This window comes from Salmo salar, chromosome 12 (assembly GCF_965601325.2).
Source record: "Salmo salar chromosome 12, fSalSal1, whole genome shotgun sequence".
Classification (NCBI taxonomy): Eukaryota; Metazoa; Chordata; class Actinopteri; order Salmoniformes; family Salmonidae; genus Salmo; species Salmo salar.
The window spans coordinates 82,953,554-82,974,741 of NC_138302.1; the positions used below are offsets into that span (position 1 = coordinate 82,953,554).

Below are 21,188 nucleotides of genomic sequence, written 5' to 3' on the forward strand. Positions count from 1 at the left end.
ACGGTACAGGTAGTTAAGTATGTGGGGGTTTGTGGATTTAGGCTGTGTTTTGAAAATATCCTCTGTTCATGTAGGCCTACGCCTCATATTGTTCTGTTTGTGGGTTGTATTGATTGTAAGGTACCCATGTAAAAACAACTGCATCTACAGAACAAGCATGGGTCATGGATGCAAGGATAAAGAGAGTTAGCTTGAAAAACCAAGACTGACCATATTGGGATTCAATAGGGTGTTGATGACAGGGGGTCTCTTGGCAGGTCAATATTGAGAGAGTACTGTAGTAGTCCAAGCATGGTTTGGTGTTCAGAGCTATAGGCCTCAATGTTTGCCAGAGTGAGAAGGAATATCTGTCCAACATATTATAATGTATCACATTGGACATGGAAGTCATTGTTTTCAACACTGTGATCATCTCTCATAGTCTTTGAAGCTGCACTGCTTGTCATGATCATCGTAATAACTGGAACAAGGCGCAGCATACGTAGAGTTCCACATGTTTAATCAATGAAACTCACACACAAAAAAAAACAATAAAGAATGAACGAAACGTGACGTCTGGAGTGCTCACAGGTAACTACACAAAAACAAGATCCCACAAAACACAGTGGGGAAATTATTGCCCAAATATGATCCCCAATCAGAGACAACGATAAACAGCTGCCTCTGATTGGGAACCATACCAGGCCAACATAGAAATAAACACACTAGATCACCCACCCTAGTCACACCCCGACCTAACCAAAATAGAGAATAAAAAGGCTCTCTATGGTCAGGGTGTGACAGTACCCCCGCCCCAAAGGTGCGGACTCTGGCCGCGTGCGTCTAGCGTCGGTGGCGGCTCCGGTGCAGGGCGAAGTACCCACTCCGCTCGCGGTTCCGCCAGCATCGGTGGCGGCTCTGGTGCCGGACTTTGTCCCCGCCGAGACCACTGGTCCGGCCATGGAGCTGGAAGGACGCCGTACCTGGACTGGGCACCGGCGCCGAGGACGGCTCCAGCCATGGAGCAGGACTGCATGCCGTGCCTGGATATCAGCGCAGAGGAAGGCTCCTGCCATGGAGCGGGACTGGACGCCATGCCTGGACTGGGCACCAGCGCAGAGGAAGGCTCTGGCCTTGGAGTTGGACGCCGTGCTTGGACTGGGCACTGGCGCAGGGGAAGGCTCCGGCCTTGGAGCTGAGTTGGCCGCTGTGCCTGGACTGGGCACCGGTGCAGAGGAAGGCTCCGGTATTGGAGCCGGACTGGACGCCGTGCCTGGACTGGGCACCAGCGCAGAGGAAGGCTCCTGCCCTGGAGCGGGACTGGACGCCTTGCCTGGAAGCTCCGGACCGTTGACCCCCGCTGGAGGCTCCGGAACATTGACCGTCGCAGGAGGTTCTGGACTGTGGACCGTCGCCGGAGGTTCCGGACTGGGGACCGTCGCCAGAAGCTCTGGACTGGGGACCGTCGCCGGAAGCTCTGGACTGGGGACCGTCGCCGGAAGGTCTGGACTGGGGACCGTCGCCGGAAGCTCTGGACTGGGGACCGTCGCCGGAAGCTCTGGACTGGGGACCGTCGCCGGAAGCTCTGGACTGTGAACCGTCGCCGGAAGCTCTGGACTGTGAACACGCACTTCAGGGCGAGTGCGAGGAGCTTGCACAGGACATGCCGGACTGGGGAGGCGCACTGGAGACCTGATGCATGGGACCGGCATAGGTTGCACCGGACTGGTGACATGCTCTTCAGGGCGAGTGCGGGGAGCAGGCACAGGACGTACCGGACTGGGGAGGCGCACTGGAGGTCTGGTGCGTAGAGCCGGCACAAATTGTCCCGGACAGATGACACACTCCGCACGGCGAGTGCAGGGAGCTGGCGCAGGACGTACTGGGCTGTGGAGGTGCACTGGAGACCTGGTGTGTAGAACCGGCACAAATTGTACCGGAACGGTCACACACAACTCAGGGCGAGTGCATGGAGGAGACACATGACGTACCGGACTGGGGAGGCGCACTGGAGGCCAGATGCGTGAAACCGGTGCAGATGACACCGGACTGGTGTCACACTCCTCAGCATGCCCACGCTGCAGCTCTCTCATCCCCACCACCTCTATCCGGAATCTTTCAGCGTACGTAGAGTTCCACATGTTTAATCAATGAAACTCACACACAAAAAACAATAAAGAATGAACGAAACGTGACGTCTGGAGTGCTCACAGGCAACTACACAAAAATAAGATCCCACAAAACACGGTGGGGAAATGGCTGCCTAAATATGATCCTCAATCAGAGACAACGATAAACAGCTGCCTCTGATTGGGAACCATACCAGGCCAACATAGAAATAAACACACTAGATCACCCACCCTAGTCACACCCCGACCTAACCAAAATAGAGAATTAAAAAGGCTCTCTATGGTCAGGGCGTGACACTGCTCATGGATACCCATGGAGTGGGAGAGCATTCAAAGATATTATAGCCAGTTAATATTCTTCTGTGTATGTAATACCTACACTCTTAGAAAAGCTGTTCCAAAAGAGTTCTTTGTAGAAGGAAAAGTGTTCTACCAAGAAACGTTTTGATCTGAATAACACTTTTTGGAAGACAAGGGTTCTATGTAAGGCAACGGGTTCTTCCTAGAACCCTTAACATACTACGAACTGTTTTTGGAAGAAACAGTTATTTGATGATTCTTTGGAAGGCAAGGAGGGTTCTTTGGAAGGCAAGGAGGGTTCTACATGGAACCATATTATTATTTCTCAGCATGCTCTATTGCATGGTGATTTTCTGAATTGTTTGTTTTAATATCTGTGTTTTTGCATGCATACTGAACAAAAATATGAAGTAAACATGTAAAGTGTTTGTCCCATGTTACATGAGCTTAAATAAAATATCCCCACAAAAAAGGTCCCACAAAAAGCTTATTTCTCTCACATTTTTTGCACAAATGTATTTACATCCCTGTTAGTGAGCATTTCTCATTTGCCTATATAATCCATCCACGTGATAGGTGTGGCATATCAATAAACTGATTAAACAGCATGATCATTACACAGGTGCACTTTGTACAGGGGACAATAAAATGCCACTCTAAAATGTGCAGTTTTGTCACACAACACAATATTTCTAGTTTTGAGGGTGCGTGCAATTGGTATGCTGACTGCAGGAAAGTTCACCACAGCTGTTGCCAGAGATTTGAATGCTCATTTCTCTACCATAAGCCCCCTCCATCATCATTTTAGAGAATTTGGCAGTACGTTCAACCGACCTCACAACCATGCCAGCACAGGACCTCCATATCCGGTTTCTTCACCTACAGGATCCTCTGAGACCAGCCACTTGGACAGCTGATGAAACTGTGGGTTTGCACACCCAAAGAATTTCTGCACAGACTGTCAGAAACCATTTCAGGGAAGCTCATCTGCATGCTCGTCGTCTTCGCCAGGGTCTTGACCTGACTGCAATTCGACGTTGTAACCGAAATGCTCACCTTCGATGGCCACTGCCATGCTGGAGAAGTGTGCTCTTCACGGATGAATCTCTGTTTCAACTGTACCAGGCAGATGGCAAACAGCATGTACGGCGTCGTGTGGGCGAGCGGTTTGCTGATGTCAACATTGTGAACAGAGTGCCTCATGGTAGTGATGTGGTTATGGTATGGACATGCATAAGCTACGGACAATGAACACAATTGCATTTTAGCAATGGCAATTTGAATGCACAGAGATAACGTGACGAGACCCTGAGGCCCATTATCGTGCCATTCATCCGCCACCATCACCTCCTGTTTCACCATGATAATGCACGACCCCATGTCGCAAGGATCTGTACACAAATCCTGGAAGCTGAAAATGCCCCAATTCTTCCATGGCCTGCATACTCACCAGACTTGTCAGCCATTGAGCACGTTTGGGATGCTCTGGATCAACGTGTATGACATCATGTTCCAATTCCCACCAATATCCAGCAACTTCGCACAGCCATTGAAGAGGAGTGGGACAACATTCTACAGGCCACAATCAACAGCTTGATCAACTCTATGCGAAGGAGTGTCGCGCTGCAAGTGGCAAATGGTGGTCACACCAGATACAGACTGATCCACACCTCTACTTTTTTTTGTATCTGTGACCAACAGATGCATATCTGTATTCCCAGTCATGTGAATTCCATAGATTAGGGCCTAATGAATTTGTTTCAGTTGACTGAAATTTGTTTCAGTTGACTGACTGTAACTCAGTAAAATCTTTGAGATTGTTGCATGTATATTTATGTTGACTGGTTGATACATTTTATGCTACAGAAATATAAATAGCATGCCTTTTTCTAAACTAATCCAATCTGTTAGTATTTGGATTTATTGCACTTGTTACTGAGATGGTTGTTCCAGTTTAGTGTCACGTCCTGGCCAGTATATAAGGTTAATTGTTTTGTAGTTTGGTCAGGGCGTGGCAGGGGGTATTTGTTTTATGTGGTTCGGGGTGGTGTTTGTGTAAAGGGTGTTTGATTTAGTATTTCCAGGTTTTGGTTTATGTTTAGTTAATTCTATGGTTAGTCTAGTGTGTGTGTTTCTATGTTTGGTTGATTGGGGTTGGGACTCTCAGTTGAAGGCAGGTGTTGTCTATCTGCCTTTAATTGAGAGTCCCATATATTAGGGTGTGTTTGTATGTGTTATTGGTGGGTGATTGTTCTGTGTGTAAGCCGTATGCTTTACCAGACTGTTTGTAGTTGTTCGTTCGTTTCGTTATTTTGTATGTTCATTTTTGTAGTTAATAAAAATCAAGATGAGCATACACGTACCTGCTGCGTATTGGTCCACATTTTCCGACGATGATTTCGTTATATCATCAGAGGACGAAGACAACCGTGACAGAATCACCCACCACCAAAGGACCAAGCAGCAGAGGAAGGAGCAGACGGAGTTCGAGTTGGACTGGCGGGAGAAGTGGACTTGGGAGGAAGTTCTGGACGGGGCCGGACCCTGGCATCAGGCTGGGGATTATCGCCGCCCGCAGTGGGAAATTGAGGCAGCCAAGGCAGAGAGGCGGTGGTACGAGGCCAGAGTGGACGCGCTGAAGGAGATGCACGAGAGGCACCCCCAAGAAAATGTTTTGGGGGGGCACACGGGTAGTTTGGCTAGGCGTAAGAAGAGCCGGAAGCCAGCTACCCGTGGTTATATGGAGGAGCGTATGGGGTGGAGAGCGCTATGTTTCGCTGAGGAGCGCACTCTCACCCATGCGCACGCACAGTCCGGTGCGCGTTATTCCAGCCCCTCGCAGGTGCCGTGCTAGAGCGGGCATCCAGCCTGGTAGGAGGATGCCTGCGCAGCGCATCTGGTCGCCGGTACGCCTCCGAGGACCAGGCTACCCAACTCCCGCTCTACGCATGGCTACCATCAGGCCCCTGCACAGCCCAGTCTGCCCTGTACGAGCACCCCGCTCGTACAGGGCTACTAGTTCCATCCAGCCAAGGCGGGTTGTGCAGGAGGTAAGATCTAGACCGACTGTGCGCCTCCATAGCCCTGGGTTTCCAGCTCCTGTCTCTCGTGCGGACCCGGAAGTGCGTCAACCCAGTCCGACTCGTCCTGTTCCCGCTCCCCGCACTAGCCTGGAGGTGCGTGTTCATAAGCTGGTATATCCGGTACCAGCACCACGCACCAGGATTATAGTGCGTCAGCCCGCCAGTCAACAGTCATCATCAGAGCTGCCCGCCAGTCAACAGTCATCATCAGAGCTGCCCGCCAGTCAACAGTCATCATCAGAGCTGCCCCCCAGTCAACAGTCATCATCAGAGCTGCCCGCCAGTCAACAGTCATCATCAGAGCTGCCCGCCAGTCAACAGTCATCATCAGAGCTGCCCGCCAGTCAACAGTCATCATCAGAGCTGCCCGCCAGTCAACAGTCATCATCAGAGCTGCCCGCCAGTCAACAGTCATCATCAGAGCTGCCCGCCAGTCAACAGTCATCATCAGAGCTGCCCGCCAGTCAACAGTCGTCAGAGCTGCCCGCCAGTCAACAGTCGTCAGAGCTGCCCGCCAGTCAACAGTCGTCAGAGCTGCCCGCCAGTCAACAGTCGCCAGAGCTGCCCGCCAGTCAACAGTCGCCAGAGAGGTCAGACTGCGCTGAACTGCCGGAGTGGCCAGACTGCGCTGAACTGCCGGAGTGGCCAGACTGCGCTGAACTGCCGGAGTGGCCAGACTGCGCTGAACTGCCGGAGTGGCCAGACTGCGCTGAACTGCCGGAGTGGCCAGACTGCCCTGAACTGCCGGAGTGGCCAGACTGCCCTGAACTGCCGGAGTGTCCCGAGTGGCCAGACTGCCCAGACTGTCCCGAGTGGCCAGACTGCCCAGACTGTCCCGAGTGGCCAGACTGCCCAGACTGTCCCGAGTGGCCAGACTGTCCCGAGTGGCCAGACTGTCCCGAGTGGCCAAACTGTCCCGAGTGGCCAGACTGCCCAGACTGTCCCGAGTGGCCAGACTGCCCAGACTGTCCCGAGTTGCCAGACTGCCCAGACTGTCCCGAGTTGCCAGACTGCCCAGACTGTCCCGAGTTGCCAGACTGCCCAGACTGTCCCGAGTTGCCAGACTGCCCAGACTGTCCCGAGTTGCCAGACTGTCCCGAGTGCCGCTGCCCAGACTGTCCCGAGTTGCCAGACTGCCCAGACTGTCCCGAGTTGCCAGACTGCCCAGACTGTCCCGAGTTGCCAGACTGCCCAGACTGTCCCGAGTTGCCAGACTGCCCAGACTGTCCCGAGTTGCCAGACTGCCCAGACTGTCCCGAGTTGCCAGACTGTCCCGAGTTGCCAGACTGCCCAGACTGTCCCGAACTGCCAGACTGCCCCGACTGCCCCCCGGCGAGGCCAGACTGGCCCGACTGCCCCTCGGCGAGGCCAGAGTGGCCCGACAGCCTGGAACGGCCGGAACCAGAGCCACCTCCAGAAATAGGTGGGTTGGGGAGGGGGGGTGTAGCACAGTGCCGTCGTTGACGGCAGCCACCCTCCCTTCCCTCCCTTTAGAAAAGGGGACTTTTTGTTGGTGTTGCTTGGGGTTATTTTTTGTTAAGGTGCTTCTGGGGTAGCACCTTTAAGGGGGGGGTACTGTCACGTCCTGGCCAGTATATAAGGTTAATTGTTTTTAGTTTGGTCAGGGCGTGGCAGGGGGTATTTGTTTTATGTGGTTCGGGGTGGTGTGTTTGTGTAAAGGGTGTTTGATTTAGTATTTCCAGGTTTTGGTTTATGTTTAGTTAATTCTATGGTTAGTCTAGTGTGTGTGTTTCTATGTTTGGTTGATTGGGGTTGGGACTCTCAGTTGAAGGCAGGTGTTGTCTATCTGCCTTTAATTGAGAGTCCTATATATTAGGGTGTGTTTGTATGTGTTATTGGTGGGTGATTGTTCTGTGTGTAAGCCGTATGCTTTACCAGACTGTTTGTAGTTGTTCGTTCGTTTCGTTATTTTGTATGTTCATTTTTGTAGTTAATAAAAATCAAGATGAGCATACACGTACCTGCTGCGTATTGGTCCTCCTTCACCGACAACAACCGTGACATTTAGATGATTCAGGTAGTCTCAGTATTCAATCTACCCTACCCTGGCATTCATTCTGAATCCAGCTTGCAGGTGATAAAAAATTCCACTTGTTGGATATCCTAACTCTGGCTGGATTACAATTGGAATTTAACATCACTTTGCAAGCCAGCATAATGTGACTTGCTTGCCTGATGCGGCCTACGTTACATATACACAAAGAATTGTGCACAAATTTGTTTACATCCCTGTTAGTAAGCATTTCTCCTTTGCCAAGATAATCCATCCACCTGACAGGTGTGGCGTATCAAGAAACTGAATTAACAGCATGATCATTACTCCTGCAGAGGAATACATTTCTGAGTGCATGTAATTCAGTTTCACTGGCATATAAACACAGCAAAAAAAGAAATTTCCCTTTTTCAAGACCCTGTCTTTCAAAGATAATTTGAAAAAATCCAAATAACTTCACAGATCTTCATTATAAAGGGGTTTAACACTGTTTCATGTTTGTTCAATGAATCATAAACAATTAATGAACATACACCTGTGGAACGGTCGTGAAGACACTAATAGCTTACAGACGGTAGGCAATTTAGGTCACAGTTATGAAAACTTAGGACACTAAAGACACCTTTCTACTGACTCTGAAAAACACCAAAAGAAAGATGCCCAGGGTCCCTTCTCATCTGCGTGAATGTGCCTTAGGCATGCTGCAAGTAGGCATGAGGACTGCAGATGTGGCCAGGGAAATAAATTGCAATGTCCGTACTGTGAGACACCTAGACAGCACTACAAGGAGACAGGACGGACAGCTGATCATCCTCGCAGTGACAGACCACGTGTAACAACACCTGTACAGGATCGGTACAGCCAAACATCACACCTGCAGGACAGGTACATGATGGCAACAACAACTGCCCGAGTTACACCAGGAACACACAATCCCTCCATCAGCGCTCAGACTGTCTGCAATAGGCTGAGAGAAGCTGGACTGAGGGCTTGTAAGCCTGTTGTAAGGCAGGTCCTCACCAGACATCACCGGCAACAACGTCGCATACGGGCACAAACCCACTGTCGCTGGACCAGACAGGACTGGCAAAAAGTGCTCTTCACTGACGAGTCGCGGTTTTGTCTCACCAGGGGTGATGGTCGGATTCGCGTTTACTATATCGTTGAAGGAATGAGCGTTACACCGAGGCCTGTACTGTGGAACGGGATCGATTTGAAGGTGGAGGGTCCATCATGGTCTGGGGCGTTGTGTCACAGCATCATCGAACTGAGCTTGTTGTCATTGCAGACAATCTCAACGCTGTGCGTTACAGGGAAGACATCCTCCTCCCTCATGTGGTACCCTTCCTGCAGGCTCATCCTGACATGACCCTCCAGCATGACAATGCCACCAGCCATACTGCTCATTCTGTGCATGATTTCCTGCAAGACAGGAATGTCAGTGTTCTGCCATGACCAGCGAAGAGCCCGGATCTCAATCCCATTGAGCACGTCTGGGACCTGTTGGATCGGAGGGTGCGGGCAAGGGCCATTCCCCCCAGAAATGTCCAGGAACTTACAGGTGCCTTGGTGGAAGAGTGGGGTAACATCTCACAGCAAGAACTGTCAAATCTGGTGCAGTCCATGAGGAGATGCACTGCAGTACTTAATGCAGCTGGTGGCCACACCAGATACTGACTGTTACTTTTGATTTTGCCCCCCCCCCCCCTGTTCAGGGATACATTATTCAATTTCTGTTAGTCACTTGTCTGTGGAACTTGTTCAGTTTATGTCTCAGTTGTTGAATCTTGTTATGTTCATACATATATTTACACATGTTAAGTTTGCTGAAAATTAACACAGTTGACAGTGAGAGGACGTTTCTTTTTTTGCTGAGTTTAGCACATTTTATGGATGGTCTTAAACTGCAGTTATTTATGTCTGACATAATATAAACATGACTGGGCATTCAAACATATCTGTTTATCCATTCATCACCATCATTAGCTTCTACCAGGTCTTCCTCACATTTTTGTTTCACATGTTTTGTGTCTTTGGGAAAAGCCTCTACCAACCCTTGATACAGTTTGTAAATCAACTTTGGAGAATTGTCAGACTGCCTTAAAATAGCATCTGGTTTGTCCAGTGTTTGCTGCAGAGACAGAATTCAAAATAACTCAACGTCAGCTCCATCACAGACTGGTCTTCCCAGGCTGCCTGACGCTACTGAGACCCCTGTCACCTTCTGAGGCATGACAAAGAATTACCTTGGTGTACATTTATACATTATTTTATCCAAGAATAGAATCAATGGTTCAATAATTGAAATTATCATTATTCCCAGATCCCACACTGTAGTTTAAGATGCTGTCCTGTAGGTACTGTAGGTCTATCCATCAATTTACGATGGAACTTAGTATCATTCACTGATATTGTTAATATATGTCGAAATTCACCTCAGCTCTGTAGATTGGTTTTCCCTGGCTGTCTGACCCTGCTGGGACCCCTGTCACCATCTATCTGACCCTGCTAAGCCATGTTGGGCATAGTATTGTATACTGACTGTGCACTAGAGGGCTGCATTCCCGCTGGATGCCTGCCCAAGATCATTGCTGCATGGACTGCGGGTGGGAGCGGGGGGTCAGACAGACGATTTTGGGATGTAAATATTGTACTTTTGTTGTCCCACAGATTATTTGGAAATAGTCCTCTTTCTGCTTTGTATGTGGTAGCCTACCTATTGTATTAAAAGCACATCTTTTTTGCAATATTCACACTCAGAATTCGCTGCTTCAACTTCAGAATCCTAGCTACCTCTCCTAGTTGGGTTCAAGTGTGCCTAGTATGTGTGGTCTCATTGAAATTGAGTAGGCTGCCTACATGGGTGGAGAATCACGTGGCAGTTAACTTAAATATGAAATTAACTTATATATGACTAGACTGTAGTTTACTACAATGTCTATAAATAAATATTGATAATAATAAAATGTAATCATCATTGAAAAGGAAAAGGCACAATGCGCACATAGGTCAGGCTGTGGTGAGCGAGCGTTGCACCTTTTCATTTTCAAAAAGTATTGATTACCCATTTATTTGTCTCTACCTGCAAATCATCCTCCTAAAAGTTAGGCTATATCCTATAGGCCTTTTCAAAACGTAGCTTGTGTCGCTGTCATCATTCTTGCTGCTTCAAGTTTAGTAGCCATACCTGCGCAATCAGGTGCGTGTTTGGTCTCAATTAAATAGAGTAGACTTTAACCTATGTATGGACGGAGAAGCATTTCCAAGGAAATGTACTTCCTATATAGGCCTATGATTAGGCTATAGTTTCCAACATTGTCTAGAAAGGCCTAAATATTGATCATCCATATTTCTCTGTCTGAAAATCTTCCCGCTCCTAAAAGGTAGGCTATAAAAATAGCTCAAGAGAAAGTGCAAGTCTCTCCAACTCTGCTCTCTTCAAACTACATCTACCATGTTGGCTGATCTAGCCCAGTAATGTAGATAGACTAAGATAAAATATAAGGGCCATGTGAGAAACTCTGGTAATTTAACCTATTTCTTAAGTTATTTTTGCACATTTTATAATGCTTATAGGGTCCAAAATTGCTGGGACCATAGCTGGCAAGTGAGCTGCTTCACATATGCTTAAAATAATATTGTTAAAATAATTGCGGGGCTGCAGTTTCTTTTGGGACCAGTTCTTGCGGTAGCAGGTGGGAGTCGGACAGAAAGCCAACAGGTATGAAAATTTGCTGGTGCAGGCAGGAGCGGCATGAAGAAATCGATCCAGGGCAGTCCTCTACTGTGCACCATTACAGTGAAGCCTGTAAAGTTAAAGCTGTTTATTACTGTGTCAGTGTGAAAAGTAGGGAAATAACTAGGGAAACTGACAGATCAATAATGTTACATTGTATTACTGACTAATAAAAACTCTCATTGCACTGAAAAAATTTCACAATAAATTAAATCAAATCAAAGTTTATTTGTCACGTGCGCCGAATACAACAGGTGTAGACCTTACAGTGAAATGCTTACTTACAGGCTCTAACCAACAGTGCAAGAAAGGTATTAGGTGAACAATAGGTAAGTAAAGAAATAAAAACAACAGTAAAAAGACAGTGAAAATAACAGTAGCGAGGCTATATACAGTAGCGAGGCTATAACAGTAGCGAGGCTACATACAGGCACCGGTTAGTCGGGCTGATTGAGGTAGTATGTACATGTAGATATGGTTAAAGTGACTATGCATATATAATAAACAGAGAGTAGCAGTAGTGTAAAAAGAGGGGTTGGCGGGTGGCGGGACACAATGCAGATAGCCTGGTTAGCCAATGTGCGGGGGCACTGGTTGGTCGGTCCAATTGAGGTAGTATGTTCATGAATGTATAGTTAAAGTGACTATGCATATATGACAAACAGAGAGCAGCAGCAGCGTAAAAGAGGGGGAGGGGCACACAATTCAAATAGTCTGGGTAGCCATTTGATTACCTGTTCAGGAGTCTAATGGCTTGGGGGTAAAAACTGTCGAGAATACTTTTTGTCCTAGACTTGGCACGCCGGTACGGCTTGCCATGCAGTAGTAGAGAGAACAGTCTATGACTGGGGTGGCTGGGGTCTTTGACAATTTTTAGGGCCTTCCTCTGACATCGCCTGGTATAGAGGTCTTGGATGGCAGGCAGCTTAGCCCCAGTGATGTACTGGGCCGTACGCACTACCCTCTGTAGTGCCTTGCAGTCGGAGGCCGAGCAATTGCCGTACCAGGCAGTGATGCAATCAGTCAGGATGCTCTCGATGTTGCAGCTGTAGAACTTTTTGAGGATCTGAGGACGCATGCCAAATCTTTGGGTCCTGAGGGGGAATAGGCTTTGTCGTGCCCTCTTCATAACTGTCTTGGTGTGTTTGGACCATTCTAGTTTGTTGGTGATGTGGACACCAAGGAACTTGAAGCTCTCAACCTGCTCCACTGCAGCCCCACTCGGTCCTCCTTTTCCTGTAGTCCACAATCATCTCCTTAGTCTTGGTTACGTGGAGGGATAGGTTGTTATTCTGGCACCACCCGGCCAGGTCTCTGACCTCCTCCCTATAGGCTGTCTCGTCATTGTCGGTGATCAGGCCTACCACTGCTGTGTCGTCTGCAAACTTAATGATGGTGTTGGAGTCGTGTCTGGCCATGCAGTCGTGGGTGAACAGGGAGTACAGGAGGGGACTGAGCACGCACCCCTGAGGGGCTTCAGTGTTGAGGATCAGCGTGGCAGATATGTTGCTACCTACCCTCACCACCTGGGTTTCGGCCCATCAGGAAGTCCAGGATCCAGTTGCAGAGGGAGGTGTTTAGTCCCAGGATCCCTAGCTTAGTGATGAGCTTTGAGGGTGCTATGGTGTTCAACGCTGAGCTGTAGTCAATGAATAGCATTCTCACGTAGGTGTTCCTTTTGCCCAGGTGGTAAAGGGCAGTGTGAAGTGCAATAGAGATTGCGTCATCTGTGGATCTGTTTGGGCGGTATGCAAATTGGAGTGGGTCTAGGGTTTCTGGGATAATGGTGTTGATGTGAGACATTACCAGCCTTTCAAAGCACTTCATGGCTATGGATGTGAGTGCTATGGGTCTGTAGTCATTTAGGCAGGTTGCCTTTGTGTTCTTGGACACAGGGACTATGGTGGTCTGCTTGAAACATGTTGGTATTACAGACTCAATAAGGGACATGTTGAAAATGTCAGTGAAGACACCTGCCAGTTGGTCAGCACATGCACGGAGCACACGTCCTGGTAATCCGTCTGGCCCCGCAGCCTTCTGAATGTGTAGTCCTGTGCGGCTCAGTTGGTAGAGCATGGTGTTTGCCACGCCAGGGTTGTGGGTTTGATTCCCACGGGGGACCAGTACGGAAACAAATGTATGAAATGTATGCATTCACTACTGGAAGTTGCTCTGGATAAGAGTATCTGCTAAAAAATTACTAAAATGTAAATGTTAACCTGTTTAAAGGTCTTACTCATGTCGGCTACAGAGAGCGTGATCACACAGTTGTCTGGAACAGCTGATGCTTTCATGCATGCTTCAGTGTTGCAAGCATAGAAGTGATTTGGCTCGTGTCTCTGGGCAGCTTGTGGCTGTGCTTCTCTTTGTAGTATGTAATAGTTTGCAAGCCCTACCACATCAGATGAGTGTCGGAGCCAGTGTAGTACAATTCAATCTTAGCCCTGTATTGACGCTTTGCCTGTTTGATGGCTCGCCGGAGTGCATAGCAGGATTTCTTATAAGCTTCCGGGTTAGAGTCCCACACCTTGAAAGCGGCAGCTCTACCCTTTAGCTCAGTGCGAATGTTGCCTGTAATCCATGGCTTCTGTTTGGGGTATGTACGTACAGTCACTGTGGGGACAACGTCCTCAATGCACATTGATAAAGCCAGTGACTGATGTGGTGTACTCCTCAATGCCATCGGAAGAATCCCGGAACATGTTCCAGTCTGTGATAGCAAAACAGTCCTGTAGTTTAACATCTGCTTCATCTGACCACTTTTTTATAGACCGAGTCACTGTATGGGTTTCAATTGTAATGGGTATTTTTATGTTTTTGCTTTTCTTATAACTAATTTCTGTGTTCTATTAATGTGCTGTTCAATTTTCTGTGTTCATGCAAGTGGCTGACTGAACGAATCCTCACTATCAGTAGCTGGAATTTGGCAGTAAGCCCAGACCTTCTTTTGAGAATGAGAATGAAAGATATCTCAGTTTCAAGGTCTCAGCTTAGAGAGAAGAAGCCTCGTCAGGTATTAGTCTGTCACATGTGATGAACCAGTATTGGTCGTTCACATGAATGAAACAAAACGGTAATGATTAATACATTTATTATGATAAATCATGCAAATATATAGCCGTATATAAGACAACCGCTGGGATTGCCCAGGGACAGCTCCTGATTGACATGTGTACTATGGTGCATCGAGTTGGTTGGAACCTCCCCAGCGTGCTGACAAGAATGATTAATTTAAGATTGACTTTGAATGTCCCTGTGTAAGAATTTCCACGACACAATATTCAATAGTTTGGCCGATGGTTTCATAATTTGATTCAGGTCTAGTGTGACTGAGTCAAAAAGAATAGCTAAGGTTTGCCAACTTATTGCCAGCTCTCTCTCTAACTGTACATCAAATGGTGAAAGCTAGCCAAGTTAATTTATTTCTGTTGAAATGGGACAAAACAATGGCAACAAAACATGTCCATACAAACGGCAGCTGTTACATAGTAATAATAGCCACATATCGCCATCTGACAGACATCTAGAGGCTGGATGTGGTAGCTATTAGCTAGTGTAGCTAATTAATTCACCTCAGTCGAGAGGGGATGAAACATTAGCTAACATTGCAAGTCAGTTACAATACTAGCTCAGCACTGTGAATAAACACTAGTTTAGTTTTTTTCTGTTAAGTTAAACAGCAGTTACGTTGCCTGCTACATCAGTCAAATAAAGAGTAGCCAGTTTCTTCTCTGCTTGCTTTTACTACTCGGTGAAAGAGCACAACACATATACGCTGAACTATGCTCAACTCTCGCATGCAGGTCCAGCCAAACTTCCAGAAGCTTTGCCTTCACTTAGCCTGTCAGCCCGTTCTGTGGTTTCCTTGTGGTCCTAAATCCAACCGGTTGAACACTCGAAACAGCCTACCCGACCGCTCTGAGGCTTCCGCATGGTCCTAAAGCACACCATTGTCGCATTTTATGTCACATTGTAATGATAAAACTGTGCGGGACAAAAATGCAAATTCAGAATGTGAGGGGGACATGATCCCCCGTCCCCAGTGAAAGTTGGGCCCCTGACTATTGGTTCCAGGCACAATAGTCTTCACGGTCAAAACGAATGAGACATCAAAATATTATGGACATTCCTAAGGGACATCTTTTTTCAAGCACTTCGGCGTTTGTTGCATCGCATGTGCTATCACAATAGGTGTTCGACACTTGAATGTAATTCGGAAAATTCCTTCCGAGACCAGATGATGATGTGTGAAATTATCATGGAGTAACTAATCAGATAGACACCAAATGCACATCCAACAAATATTTTGCATAATTTTATTGAAGAACTACATTATTCACAGTATTGATTTAGGTTTTAAGTATCAAGGTAAGGTGAATATTTTGGTTAGAAGCATTAGATTTTGCAATCACATGTATTATTTTGGATTTGTGTGCTGTTTTCACCCCATAACATAAGAAGACACAAAATGTTACGTGTAGTTATACTGCATTTCTGAGATCTCTATACAACAAAACTGACAGCTGCTGTAGATCCAGGATTTCATTGTCTAATTGAATCGATTCATGCTTAATATATGAAATAACAACAATTTACACAGCCATAAATGCAAGGACAGAAAGTAATGTTTTATGTCACACGATTTTGGACAAAACTGCCAAGACACCGACCATGATAAAGGATTAAAGTTTTAAATAAACTTGTGAATTTTAATCTCTCCTTATATCTTAATGTAATGACATGAATTATTATCAATGATTATTATCAATGACTTATTAACAGCTGTAACAAGTTGTCCAGTGTAGGAAATCCTCACTCGTATACCCTAATTTATAGGAAGACCCATATACAGGTTGTGTCTGCTCTGCCTGAATGAAGTGGATTTGCTACGGGTGTTTTCTGGGCCCATAATCTCATTTGTAGTCAATGAAATAAACATATCTAGGCGATTGGACACAGTTCATTTTGAAGAGTGCAAATCGATTTTTTTGTATAACAGGATATGGAGAGCTGGTCTTGCATAGCCTACAGAGATTTTAGCATTTACTCCCTGGGCTTGCTATCCACATAAACAAAATATTTCTTCCAGACAACCAATGAAGTGTCAAAGTTTCTGATGCATGGAAATAAGGCAATGGATTGATTGGGATTTCTATTCCTGCTTCTTTCTCTGTCTAACTCTGTCCATGTATCTCTTTCTGAGCTGTACACTAGTATGAGCTGTAAGGACCACATCTATGTCCTGAGTTAGCAGGAAAAAGTTATCAAGATTTTAAACAGTCATACAGTTAAAGGAATGACCCAGCATTTATTGTATGAGCAGGTGTAGCTCCAGCATAGCAGAGGTATTGTATTAGAGCAGTATAAAGCTGTCACTGATAATACCATAACCATACTATCAAAAGGACATTTGTTTTTAAGGTTACCTTGGAGGATGTACCGGTGGCTGGCTCTGGGAGAAGAATCAATGTGACCGAACAAAATGTTCCTCTGCTGAAAAGGGTCTCTAATAATCTCCACATTGACCGTCATGTCTTTGAGTGAGTCCGTGATTTACAGAGACCAATAGGAGTGCACCGGTATTTATTTCATAATAACCTTGGAATGGTATACTAAAACAATTCTATAACTTCATGCCATTTAGGAGTTCTTGAATTATGGTGGCATTTGAGCGGTATTTGAGCAAGGCATTTTTTAAATGTTTATTTAAATGTAAATATGGTAACTTAATTATTGCTTTTTTAAAATACCATTATAATAACATTGTGACACCAGAGTAATAACACCAATGATGGTAACACCAATGAGAATTTTTAGGTAAATGAGGATTTTCTGAATTGGAGGCCGCACATGCTCAAATCTATAATAATTTACTAATGACTTTTATGCAATATAGACCCCTCCTCCGATAACAGTTTGCCACTGGAGAGAATGCTCAAGGTCCTTGTATATCGTTGTAATGAGTGATTTCTAAGGTGGTAACACCAATTACATAAAACTGAGGGACACATTATACTAGTAAAAAAATATATCATTTTAATTGCCTTCTTTTTTTCCATTGATCTATACAATATATTAAATACCTTTGTTCACTTTCTAGCATTCAAAATAATAGATAGCTATCTCTAAATCCCCAAAAGATGTCACTACAGCTCAACGAGCCAATTTGCTTACCCTAAGTACCCTAAACAGTTGTTTTATTTAACTAGGCAAGTCAGTTAGGAACACGTTCTTATTTTCAATGACGGCCTAGAAACAGTGGGTTAACTGTCTTGTTCTGGGGCAGAAGGACAAATGTGTACCTTGTCAGCTCAGGGACTTGATCTTGCAACCTTTTGGTTACAAATCCAACACTCTTCCCACTAGGCTACCTGCTGCCCCTGCAAACATAAAGGTTTGCAGTAAAAAGGACTTGTTTTATCATTGATTAACAGTTCAATATAAACAAAAACATACAGTATATGCCCACATGAAAAAATACTATATTATACTTTAGTATACTGTAGTGTTTTTGCAGACTGTAGTATACTGTAGTATTTACTGTAGTGTTTTGCAGACATTACTGAAGTATTTACTATATTTTAGTTTCATTATCTTTGACATGGAAGTGCAGGCTTTCTCCTTGAGAAAACCTACTGGAGAAATACAAAAAAAGCACATTTTCCATAACCTGTAGGTAGGTAGTTTAGAGCTTCTGCTCTTTTCTGTAACCTGTCGGGAACACAATATATAGTCAATACTTGGAATGTAGGTTTTAACTTATGGGTGGCATAAAATCGGATATGGGGGAGGGGTATGGGCAGGGTATCTGCAAATGGAAAACTGTTGTATTTACTATAGCAAAAAAAAGTGTAGTGTTTTTGCTGACATTACTGTAGTATTTACTACAGTGTTTTCTTTGCAGATAATACTGTAGTATTTATTATAGTATTCTAGAGTATACAACAAAATTCTATAGTAAGCACTACACGATTGAGGGATACTATAGTGTGTACTATACAGTAGTATTCTACAGTATACTACCGTTTACTACAGAATTATATACTAAGTACTTTAGTATTCTGTAGTAAACTGTAGAATTTTTTCATGTGGATGATGTGCAACTAAGTGTTTTTCATGGTTGCAAAGGGATGCAAATGTCACCACAATTCAAGATCGACTCATTTACAACATTATACTGTAACATGAAAAATGTAAATTCCAACTTATCTCCGATTTCTCACCTAATCGTTCAGCAAGGGAGGGTACTATGGCAATTGGTCTATTGCTTCCACTCACTCCCCATAAAGGTAATTGTATTATCCCAAGATTCTCCTGCTCGACTGGAACATCCTGTCTTTTTCGCTCTGTAAACACTTATGATCAAAAAAGCGTTATTTGTGAGATGACATTATTTTTGTTTTCATGGTTACTGGCCATATGTTTGATGGAATACCGATTCAAGAGCATTAGAAATAAAAAAGGAAAATATTTGTTTCCAGATTAATGAATTAATCTGATGAAGATGAACATCTGAAGATCTGTTCTGTAAATCCAACTATGCATCCATATTCTCCTGCTGGCTGTCTTAGTTAGTAAGCAGAAAATTCAACAATTGTCTCAGAAGGCTTAATTTTCTACCTCATGTAGGCCAACATTGCTGTCATTTACTGTCAGAATAAAGCACTCTGTCCTAGGATTAGTGTGTGCGTGTGCGTGTGTGCGTGAGTGAGTGTGAATGTGAATGAGTGAAGCTGCTGAAATGGGGTTTTACTGTTTGTAGGTTTTCCCACGGTCTGGACCTCTCAGCTTGATACACACATACATGCATTGTTAAGAGAATAGATGTTACCCTCTCCATTCTCCATAACAGCTTCCCACTGTCCATGTACCCAACAAGAATATAAACACAGCATTGTCTCTTTGGCTCCTCCTGCTGTCTGTGCACATTGAAGGTTATTAACTGCAGTTACAGTATATTATATAGAGGCCTTTCCCTGATTGATTTACTTTCTGTCAATAGTTCACAATAACATAAACATTTGAGAATGTTGATGTTACACTAATTGACATAAACCAGTTTCGCCTGTATCAAGCACACGTAGTGGATAGTTCAATAATCTCTGTTTGTGACAGACAGGAGGAGAGAAAGTTGAGAAGCAGGAAGGAATTTTGTGACAGCAAAATCTCTCTTATAAGGATGTGGAGATATGAACTCTGGTTGGCTCTGACGTTCCCTGGATCAATAGTAATTCAGTGGAGCCGGAGGGAAGAGAGGTAATTATCTGGAGGTTCTCAGGTATAATTGAAAAGATGTGTGTTAAACTACCGATAGGCTGGTTCAGCATCGAAATGCCAATGGTTATGTTTTAAACGCACTCTGAAACAGTTTAGCAGAGGAGATACTGGTGAAAGATTCTCATTCCTCCACAGTCTGTTGTGAAATACAAATTGGTGGTGTCACGGCTGTCGTAGGAAGGAGCGGACCAAAGTGCAGCGTGTGTGTCGTTCCACATTTTATTTTCACTGTGAAACTATGCAATACATACACAAATAAACTGAACGAACAAAAACAACAAACCGTGACGCAGCGTTGAAACATACATTAACTCAAAACCAATCTCCCACAAACCCAGGTGGGAAAAACACCTACTTAAGTATTATCTCCAATTAGAGACAACGAGGACCAGCTGCCTCTAATTGGAGGTCATCCCAAACAAAACCCAACATAGAAATACAAAACTAGAACAAGACAACATAGAAAAACTAAACTAGAAAACCCCCCTGTCACGCCCTGACCTACTCTACCATAGAAAATAACAGCTTTCTATGGTCAGGACATGACAGGTGGAAGCAACACAATATACACTGTATAGTCCCTGGTGTCTTCCCCAAGAGATTTAAATCAGATAATTAGACTTTTGACCTTTCAAAACACTAGCACACTGATAGGTGAGACTTCTACATTTTCACAACTTAAGGTCAGGCACCAAAGGCTGAAATGACATTTTTGCATCTACTGTACCCATACATTTTTTGATTCTTAAATTTTTTATGTAAAAAATCTTGATAAATGTATATACTATCGTCATCAAGAATTTTACATTTTATCGGGGCGGCAGGTAGACTTGTGGTTAGAGCATTGGACTAGTAACCGAAATGTTGCACGATCGAATCCCCGAGCTGACAAGGTAAAAATCTGTCGTTCTGCCCCTGAACAAGGCAGTTAACCCACTGTTCCTAGGCCGTCATTGAAAATATGAATTTGTTCTTAACTGACTTGCCTAGTTAAATAAAGGTGAAATATATATATATATATATTTAAATTGTCTATATTTAGTAACTTACTTCGAAGAGGAAGGGGAGGACGATCCGAATCAGTGAATTTCAGAAAAATTGAAATAGTGAAACATCCTTCTTAGATAAAACGATACAAAATATTTTCACGTCATCAAATAACTGATTAAAACACTGTTTTGCAATAAAGGTCTACAGTAGCCTCAACAGCACTCTCTGGGGTAGCACCATGGTGTAGCCGGAAGACAGCTATTTTCCGTCCTCCTCTGGGTGCATTGACTTCAATACAAAATCTAGGAGGCTCATGGTTCTCATCCCCTTCCATAGACTTACACAGTAATTATGACTATGTCTGGAGGACGTCCTCTAACCTCTCAAAGCTCTTGCAGCATGAACTGACATGTTGTGCACCCAATCAAAGGATCAGAGAATTAATCTAGTACTGAAAGCATAAGCTACTGCAGTGCATAAAATGTAGTGAGTAGTTGACTCAAAGAGAAAGAAAGACAAATTAATTTCTTAAAAATGGTATGAGAAGCAGCAGAGAGAGAGAGAGACCTAACTATATTTTGTTGTATTTCTTTCACTTCCACTTACTTTGCTAGCAAATACAGCTAGCTAATTTAGCCTACTCAAACAGAGAGGAATGCTATATATGTTAGCTAGCTGGC

The 21,188-nt window shown here is 44.9% G+C and overlaps 1 non-coding gene across 1 annotated transcript; it reads right to left on the minus strand.

Moving 5' to 3' along the window:
* Positions 1-17,850: 17,850 nt before the first annotated feature.
* On the minus strand, positions 17,851-17,903 carry LOC123725771 (U7 small nuclear RNA). Its single transcript, XR_006758285.1, has one exon. It is a non-coding gene; the product is annotated as a U7 small nuclear RNA (small nuclear RNA).
* Between the last annotated feature and the right edge of the window lie 3,285 nt (positions 17,904-21,188).